This window comes from Haliaeetus leucocephalus, unplaced genomic scaffold (assembly GCF_000737465.1).
Source record: "Haliaeetus leucocephalus isolate CR32 unplaced genomic scaffold, Haliaeetus_leucocephalus-4.0 Scaffold848, whole genome shotgun sequence".
In the NCBI taxonomy this organism is placed as follows: Eukaryota; Metazoa; Chordata; class Aves; order Accipitriformes; family Accipitridae; genus Haliaeetus; species Haliaeetus leucocephalus.
Genome location: NW_010973284.1, coordinates 12,505,513 through 12,515,251, shown reverse-complemented (window position 1 = coordinate 12,515,251; position 9,739 = coordinate 12,505,513).

Here is a 9,739-nt window from a genome sequence, read left to right as displayed (position 1 = left end):
ATGTGTCTTCTCCCTCCCCCTTTTTTAGTGCCAATCAGTGTCTTTGCTGTTGCTGAAGAATCGAGCAGATTCAATGGTGTATCTGTCACGCTTCAGAATATGCTGTCCGTAGATGCACTATGCATTCTTCCTGCTTTTGCCCTTCATTTTGAAACATGTCTGATAAAGAAAGATTATGTCATAGATATAACAATTATTTTAGCATTTGGTACAGAATCCGTTAGGCCCTCCATCCAAGATAACTAAGAACATTGAAAGGAACGAGATAATCTAGCTGGAAAAGACAAGAATGCAGTTTACCAGGAAAATACTGGAGCGAAGGGAATGAGAAAAGCATATTATCTTTTAGCATGACTGAGATCACAGAGCAAGTCAGGCAGAGTCAGAGTGAAGGATGTAGGAAAGATTAGAGAAAATGGACAAAGAAATTCAAAAACATTTTTTAACTTTACAAGAGGCTTGATTTTGATTCACTTATAAAAGAGGGCCTTTTGATTTATTTAAATCCACGTGAACATCCTTGCTCTGCAATTGTACAACCTGTTAACAATTCTCTGTTGATTAGACAATGGAAGAGCAGAAAAAGACCAATCATGGTTTTAACGGCAGAAAAGCCAAATACATTCTAACAACTGGCTATCATGTTGATAGGACATTGCCACATTCTGGAAAGGAAAGTCCGGCAGATATAACTCAATACCTACAAAGCCAGATTAATATGCAAAAGCACAAATGTGATATTGCTGTTGGTGATGTTTTCGTTTATTCCCATTTCCAATATGGGCAGATGTAAACATCAACAATAAGTGAACATATTCAGATAAAATAGGAGCTCCTGGATTTCTCATAACTTATCATAAATGCATATACAAACTGTAACTAAACCCCAATCCCAGATAATCAATATCAAAAGGTTCTCCTGAAGTACTTCCGGCAGAGCCAGAGCTGATTAATTCCAGAAAGAAGAACCTATGATCTACTTTCCTAAGGAGAAAAAGTAGAAGAAACTAGATCATCGGTGACCCTCTAAATGAAGCCTTTGAAGGAGGCCGAGCCAGTCAGAGGTTTTCTGGCTGAAGAAATTTCATTGAGAAAAGCTGCTTTGTTAAACTGGATAACTTTTGACAAAGTGTTGTAGATTCCAAGGAAGGCTCTGAGGAAACCTTTGACCCCTTGTAGGTCTTTTTGTAGAGGTGAAGAAATGTGATGCAGCAGTGGTGCAGCTGGCTGCAAGTGTTGAACCCTGTTTTCCCTGTGTCAGGTATGTCACTATGGGCAATATATTCACTGTTCTGCTTCAGATAAACTCACTGATAATAGCAAAGATGTTGACAAGAACATAATTTTCGTCGAGAAGCTGTAGGGTCAGGAAACCATATAGAAAAAAGAAGGTCCTTCTATTAATTTAAACAAAACCCCAAACAATCCTCTCTTAATCCTGTGAGGTAGATACCCTGCTTTTCAAATACCTGTAATAAGTCCAAAGGGCCTATTCTGTAGACCCCTTTATCACAAAGCCTGTAGGACCAGGACAAAGCTAGAAAAGCATCCTACAACTAAACCTTCAATTTCCAAAGGTTTTTCTTTTTTTACCCCAACTTGTACCAAAATCATCATAAAAGACAAAAGGAACCACCTCAGAAACAACCTGTCTGAACAGCAACCAGTCTTCAGGTTTCAACCTGGACACAGCTCAGGTCTAACCCGCCAAGGAGCTGTTAGGTCACACACGTGGAATTCACCCCCAAACTAGTCCACTCAGAAGCTGAGAATCCACATTCCAACAAAAATTTAATTGAAAAAGTTGTTCCATAGATCTTTCACAAAATGTGCAATCTATGAAAAAAGGAAAGTTGGTGCCTAGTGAGAAACTATTTCTTTGGTAAATTCCTGTATGACTTTAATCTTCTGTATGCTTGCAGATATGTATGAGTTTTCTCCTAATTTGTAGAGAATCTCTGAAGTAGTTTCATAATTTGTATTAAAAAATAATGGAAAAATGGATGCTCTGAACAGTTTGAGGTTTACCTATGATGTCTGTAGGTGATCAAATTGCTAGTTCAGCCTTTCAAACCCCACATAAAGAGATGGTAGAAAATGCATTTTAAACATATTTAGTAACAGAAGAAAAAGGAATAAAATAGAACATTCCAGAGAACATTGAAACTATTACTGGTATTTTACTTGTAATGACAGCTTTCCCACACTTCATACAAAGCATAGAGTTCCTGTTAGGCCAAAATGTGGTGGATAATCTTTATAGAAGAAGGGTGAAATTTAAATCCAAACTCTAAGACTGTATAGTGTAATGAGCAATAGACAGGCTATGCATTTAATTCCATTAAGTGAAATGTATTTCATTAACAAAAGTGTCAGTAGAATTAAAACCTCACACTAAAGGAATGTGAAAATCATCAGTGGCAGCTAAAAACCTGCTACAATATGGCACATATTGCAGAACAACTGAGACTGATGTGGGATTAAATACATACGAAATGAATAAAAAAAAACCCTGACAAAATTGTAGCAAAATCTGAATGCTAATTTATGGCACCTACTGAAAGAAGCAGGACAGCAGATCATCTGCATATAAATGGCCTCAACACATTTCTCGGTGCCAGTCTGTTATCCTGCTCAAAAGGAAACAAACCGCATTTTTTAACCAGACTAAGGCAAGAAATGGTCAAACAAGAGATTAATTTAGTTTCATTAGTTAAAGAACAGAAATAATAGTATTAACAGGTTTTTTAATAAAAAATTAAGAAATGGTTGAAAAGAGGGTATGGAAGAAAGAAGGCGAGAAAAATAAATTAACGCAATATACCTCCATATTAAAGACAGAATGCCTTCGCATAGTTACTATGTTATGCATAATTATGCTAACTGACCCTCTGAATTTATAATGAGAAACAGTTTTATATCTTGTGAGGCTCTGACCATCAAAAAGGGATCTGAGGAACACCACACAGGGGAACAAAATCTACCATAAATACCGGGGGACAGAAGAGGGTAGAATACCACAGACTTCCAAATACCAGTATGTAACAACTCCATCCATAAACATCATAACTACAGAGGCAAAAAAGACAATATGGGAAAGTTTATTCTATTAATAGTTGTATTCTTATCCACTTTCCAATAAATGTTTTTAAAGCAAATTGAAAACAAATACTACAAAATCTATGAAATCTAAACATGCATTTTTTTAATCGTTTGAAACAAACATAATTTTAGATTTTGATTTTCTTTTCATAAAACCATTCTGTCTTTATTATCCACCTCAGAGGGCCAGCTATTCCTTGCAACAACAATTATGTTAAATTTTTAAAGTGCCTGAAGTTTTGCTTTTTTAAATATATAAGTGAAAAGTTGTATGTATATAAATGAGTTCAGCAAGAAAGAATTAAAAAAACAGCACGTGCATTGATGAATGATAAATAAAAAATCTAAGACATTTGATTTGTTTAATGTGGGATTCTGTTTTACCAAGATTAGCACAAATTTCAGAAACCCTCTATTTTAGATGTGTTATCTACCAGTATTCAAGATTACGTATCAGAATTCACAGTGAGTTCTTTAAAACTGTAGTCATCACATCTGATTACATGGCTTGATATTACAGTATGACATTCGGTACAGCTTTATCACATCTTTTTTTCGAGTGGCCAGCTGAAACAAATCACATCTGCTAAACCCCATGAAAGAAAGGGATTTGTGAGTATTCATGTAAGTGTAGCTGTATTTTCAAAGCTACTTGGGGCTTCTTCCACTTGTGTCTTATGAATATAATGTCATCAAACAAGACAAAAGAGTCAGTCTGTTGTCATTATGAAAGATCAAGTGTCTCTTCTCTCTGTAAATACAGTATTAGTGTTTCTGCCTTTAATTGCTGGAATGGCTCAAGGGGTGAGCTGGATACCTGATCATTCCCTCACACACTTTTTGAGCGGCAGCGAAACCTAAACTGTCCTCCCCGGGCCTTTGCCTCCTTACCTGTGCCAGGCCTTCCCCAAGACGTTCCCGTAAGCCCTTTTGACTCTCCTCCCGGCTCCACCCTCTGCACCTCACACCACCCCCCTGGAGCAGCAGGACCTCCCTCTGGCCGCGGCTGCCCGCTGCCCTTTCTGGGCTGCAGCTTCGGACTGCTGAACGGCTTCACCCGGTCCCGACCTTTGTCTTTGCGATTGAAAAAAGAGGTCTGCTAACATGAGGGAGAGGCATTTTCAGCGACTGATTCACTTGGAGACTTTTGGTATTTTCCTGGTATTAGTTCACATTGTTTCTTTCCCTGTTTGATCCCCCCCAGCGGACTCCGTAGGTTTCGGTCCATGCGGTGCAACAGAAGATTAGTCGAGTGAACACAACAGGGTTTGTACCAACACCACACAGCAATCTCCTCTCTTCTCCTCAATTACCAATGCAGTATTTTAATATATGAAATGTTCATTTTGCAAGTACCATTTTGAGATTTGCTATTTAATTTCAGGAACAATATCATAATCAAGTATATTAAATAACACTCAGCTGGAATGTTCCCATTTCATACCGTGATTCCTGAAAGGTTTAGGCTACTCTTTATTTTCCTATTTTGTATTTCTAGTAATTTTAGTGTAACTGTACACAGTACATAAAATTAAAGACATATATTTATTGCATGGGATTAAGGCCAAAGATTAGAATAAAGAAATATATTTTTAAAGACTAAGAATTTTAAGTTGCTTGCTAATTCTGGAGCATATTAATGAAACCCGGCATTAAATACTTAATTTAAATACAAAACTGGGAGCCTCGTCTTTCTAGCTATCTCTATATTCAGAAGGGAGAGAGAGAAAGAGCCATTCCTTCGAAGAGCAATCCGGGTCACCTAAGGTAGGCAGGAGCTTCAACCCCCCATTTTACCTTTAATCTGAAGTTCCATCTGTGAAGTGGCGACAGCAAATTTCCAGAGGAGATGGATTAATTAAATGTATCTGTGGTCTTTTATTCTAGGTGAGTACTGGGAGCAGTGCTGGGATTGCAGTGTCAAAGATGAACACATTTGTTTTGAGATCTTTTTCACAAGCAGCTAATGGATGTTGATACCCATTTGGCATTACAATTAGTGGCAATTTGGTGTGTACAATGACATTTTTTGAGAATCTCATCCCAGGAGTTATGAATGGAAAACCTAGCTACTTTTTTTTTTTTTGACCACGGTCTCCTGTTTCCTAAATTATTTTTATTACTTCCTCTCACTTCTTGTTTTAGCAATCCAAATCCTCTTCTCCCTTTCAGAAGTGAATGAAAATAGTTTAGGCAGACATACGTTTTAGCACCTGGATGAATTAAATCTTTCAGTTCTCTGGTTGCCTTCAGGAAGCTCTTTTTCATTAAAAGTGATTTGCATACTACCAAACTGTGTTCCCTATAAGTCTTGAAGTTGATTTGAAACAGAGGGCTGATGGGCAAAAATCAACAAAATTGCTAAAGAAGAGCTAATAAGGTCAAACAAATCAGTAAATCATTTTTTAAAGAAATATTTCTGGGTTAGTTTTCTGTTTGCTCAGGAATTCAGGCAATCCTATTCTTCATGCAAGTCTTACTTTTTAATTCATCACATTTATTTTTGCAGAGAAACAGTATTGAAGATTGAATTTAAGCAACCGCTTTAGCCTTTTCCACTGGGTTATGTAATGCAAAGAAATTACTCCATGAAGAGTGTAAAGCTTATCCACCTTTTCGTTACTGTGTCACTCTCTCATGACTCTTTGTTGTATGCTTTGTCCTGTTATTAATATCCATGCTTTTATTACAGTACCAGCATTTTATTCAGCAGATCTGATTTATGCAGACATCTCATCTCCTTGCAAAACCTTGGGAAGGAGTGAGCAGGATTATGTTCATTTGTTCTCATCTAGAACCCTTACCTTTATTTATCAGCGCAAACATGATTTAGATTATTTTGGGTTGGACTGTCAAAGGTGGTGTCTCTTATGACAGGATTGAGTAGCTGGAAGAAGCTAAGGGCAGGTTCAGTCGTGTCATGTCTAGGTGCTGTTTCAAGCTATGGAGAGAGAGTGTAGGCTGCAGAGATCTCTCCTCTGCCAGTCCTGGCTCAGGCTGAAATAACCCAGCTCAGCTTCTTTCCCTTACCTGTAGCTGTAAGCAAGTCTTTGCTACTTTAGTGGGTTTAGCTCCATAACTCACCGTGTGGGAATGATATTAATTTATAAAGTCCTATTGGATGTACCTGGCAAGTTTTAAAAAATATGCTCTCGGGGGAATGGCAGCTGTGAACATTGACTGATGTGGGGTGGCTGGGAAAGTAAAGGAACATTGCAATTCGTGGAGAGCGGAAATAAGTTTATTGCAAGCATTTTCCTTTATGATGACAGGGACTACTTCAAGCTGATGACAGTTAGAGGCAGCTGGGTTCCGCTTTTGCAGAAAGAAAGCATTGTGGGAATATAAATATCGCCTGCCCCAAAACAAACACTGAGAGACAGAGGCATGCACGTCCACTCCGTGTACATTCAGCCTTTGTGTGCAGCATAAGTCTACGTCTTACCCTTCAAAAGACCTCTAAGGCCCATTTTGTATTTAGTGGGCACAACTGCATGGACAAAAATTGTTATGTGTGCATGAGGGAGAAGGGAGTGGAGAGAAAAAGGGTGTCAAAAAAAACCAAAAAATGAGCCAAATGCAACTTTTCACAGATCTATCCAAAACCACTAAGGCTGGCTCTGGCAGTTGGCTAAACTCAATATTTGTACTATTCAAAGTATTTCCTAGGGTAATTATGGAGAACTACAAGGAAATACTGTATTTAGAGCCAGATATGCTATGAGGTAATGAGTGCTTCCTTTGAAGCTGGTTTGAGTTTAGGGCACTCAGCACCTTGCAGAATCTGGCCTGTGCTGAGAGCTTATTCATCTTGAATCACGCTGACATGACTATATATGACAGACGAGAGACGGAAAGAAAAATCCATGTCATATAGAGACAGCTTTGTTGACTTCAATGGTCTGTCACACATCTGAATCAGGCTGAAATTGTTCTTGTAGCTATAGGCTGTATTTAAAGGAAACATATTACTGAAAATCAAGTAGAAAATGGAACAAAAATATTTGTTATAATTAAGAAATAAAATGATTCTTTTGCCAAAAATAGAAAGAAATTCAGTAATTTTTTTCTGCATTTGCTCTACCAGAGCAAAATGAAATAAAAATAACTTTTGTTATAGTTGTTCATGATGAAAAAACATTAAATGTTTTTTTTTTTTAAATTGGGCGTTTAATGACAGTGAAGACTGAAATGGCTTGGAATTTTATTTATAACAGATTTCTATCTTCCTTGTCACATAATTTTAGACTGATACAAATGTATCCATCTGTGTTCAGCACCCCTGGAAAAGGCATTAAAGTGAGGCAAATTCCCTCTTCTCTTTCAGTAGAAGTACACTACATGGAGAAAATTATATAATTTACAATATGAACAAATGCTATCAGCTTTCTCCCATGCATACTGCAAATTGTTCTCTCAGAAATGTACTACATTTCACATTTTTGCAAACTCAGTTACTACTTTCTGGCCAGAATCTTGTACATCTCATTTGATGAGAAATACATTCATTCTCATGAATATCATGTTAAATGCATTAACGTCTTTATGAAATTGCTGTCAGTGGCGTTAGAACCTGACACAAAGTGAGTAACAGTAAATGGGAATCTCAAGAGCACTTTTCATCAGGTTTTTGGTGTTGATATTAAAATGTGTATTAACAATACAGTTAATAAAATAGAATTTAAAATGCAATAATATCAGAAAGTATATTATTAATATTATCTATGATTATATAAACACATTGTTTGGAAATGTAATACAAACTTTATGTATGTATATTCTTCATATAACATTTTTCTTTAGAATTTCTTAAACTTTAGAATTTCTCAAAAAAGTAGCTTTAACATCATTATTCCCATTTTACAGGTAGGGAGATTTGGTATTTAGAAAAGGCCTCATCTAGTATTCTCTGCACATCTCAAATTACTATACACCATGTAGGATTCTGGAAATGATTTAGCATCATGACTAAATTAAACAAATTTAAAACAAGGAAAAAAAAATGGTATCTGTTCCTGTAATCTTATTAGGTAAGTGAATTGCAGAGAAAATTCAGCAGCAGGGTTGAGGACCTTTTATCTACATAATCCTCTTTCCATCAAGAAGCCACTCACATTTTTGCAATTCTCAAAAGAAACATTTAATTGCTATCACTGGTCAAATACTGTATTTTACAAAGATTTTGTTTTACAGCTCTCTGGCTACCTTATTGGTCTGAGCTCAGAGGGTTTGAAAACTCATCAATTAAATAGTTTGAAACACTGAAATAATTTCAGAGTTCTTGATTTTAATTCACTCTTTTCCAGATGAGGAAATGAGTCACTAAGTATACATTCTTCTGTGCCTAAACCAGAATGTCAAAATATATACATACTTACATAGGATTCGCTATGAACAGAAGTTGACTTTAGACATTACAAGTCAACATTAACTGTGAGAGGGCACTGGGAAGAATTGAATACCCACTTATGGGGCCCAAAGCATCTGTTATCATGACCTATTCCTTAGCTCGCAAGAGTGTGCCAGCATACAGCAGCCTTGTAGTGAGTGTAGAGGTGCAGATGGCAACTCAGTGGTGGGCCATATCCCAGCTCTCACACTTGAATATGCAGTCTCCAATTACGGTGACAAATTCTTGCTGCACTGAAGGAAGGGTTAAATAAGAATTGCATAGCAGTTAAAGACACAGAGTGGTTTTTTTTTACTTTTCCTGCTTGTATTCTGAGTGTATGGCTAGTGCACTGGAGGTTACTGTTCTAGCTCTGAACAACCCCTGCCCCATGTCAGCAGTGGTGAGCAGTACACACTCAACAACACTGCAGTGCTGAACAACATCTATTTTTGATACAGCACAGACTGAGAACTCCTTGTCAAAATACCTCCTTTCTGTACGAAAAAATGCATTGGAAGCCTTCAAAATCGAGTATGTATCATCTTAATCAGCCAAATCCCACCCCTCATCCTATCCAAAATTCAGTAATTCTGTAACTTCCCATGCCACCTCTTCGTTGCTTTTTGTTTGGTTCTCTTCGCCACACCCTTTCATCGTTAAGTATTGCTAAGTAACAAAACTCTGTGCAATTTTCTCTCTATCTTCATCACTGTCATTACAGACTACTTCTCCAAGGGTCCGCAGACAATTGTGTCAACTTTTCAAAGAGCTCATTCCTTCCTGAGTGTGCAATGAATTACTCCCTAACCCTAGACTGTTCCCGAAGGTGCAAGGTGCTAGAGACTGTACAAGGAAAGAAAACTGCTTGAGAATCAAAGATCCAGAGATCTGGTGGCACCTGAATGAAATCCTCCTTGCCCCTTACAAGCGTTTCTCCAGTCCACACATGCCCATTTGCACTGATCTGAAGAGTTCCGGCACTGGCTTGCACGTCAGAACTGCCCCTCTTGCCCCAACCACATCCTTGTAGCCCAGCTCTGTGACTAGGATGGGATTTTCTTATATGGTTTTCTTATATGTTGTACCCTGGTTCCTGGGGTAGAAACTAAAGATGTCATAACCACTGTTAGTTAATTTAATTTAATAAACTTAATTTAATTTTATTATTTGGTCAAATTCCCCCCATTTTCCAATTCCTTTTCCCAAAGAAAACACATTGTAGTTAAAGATAATTCACTAACATAG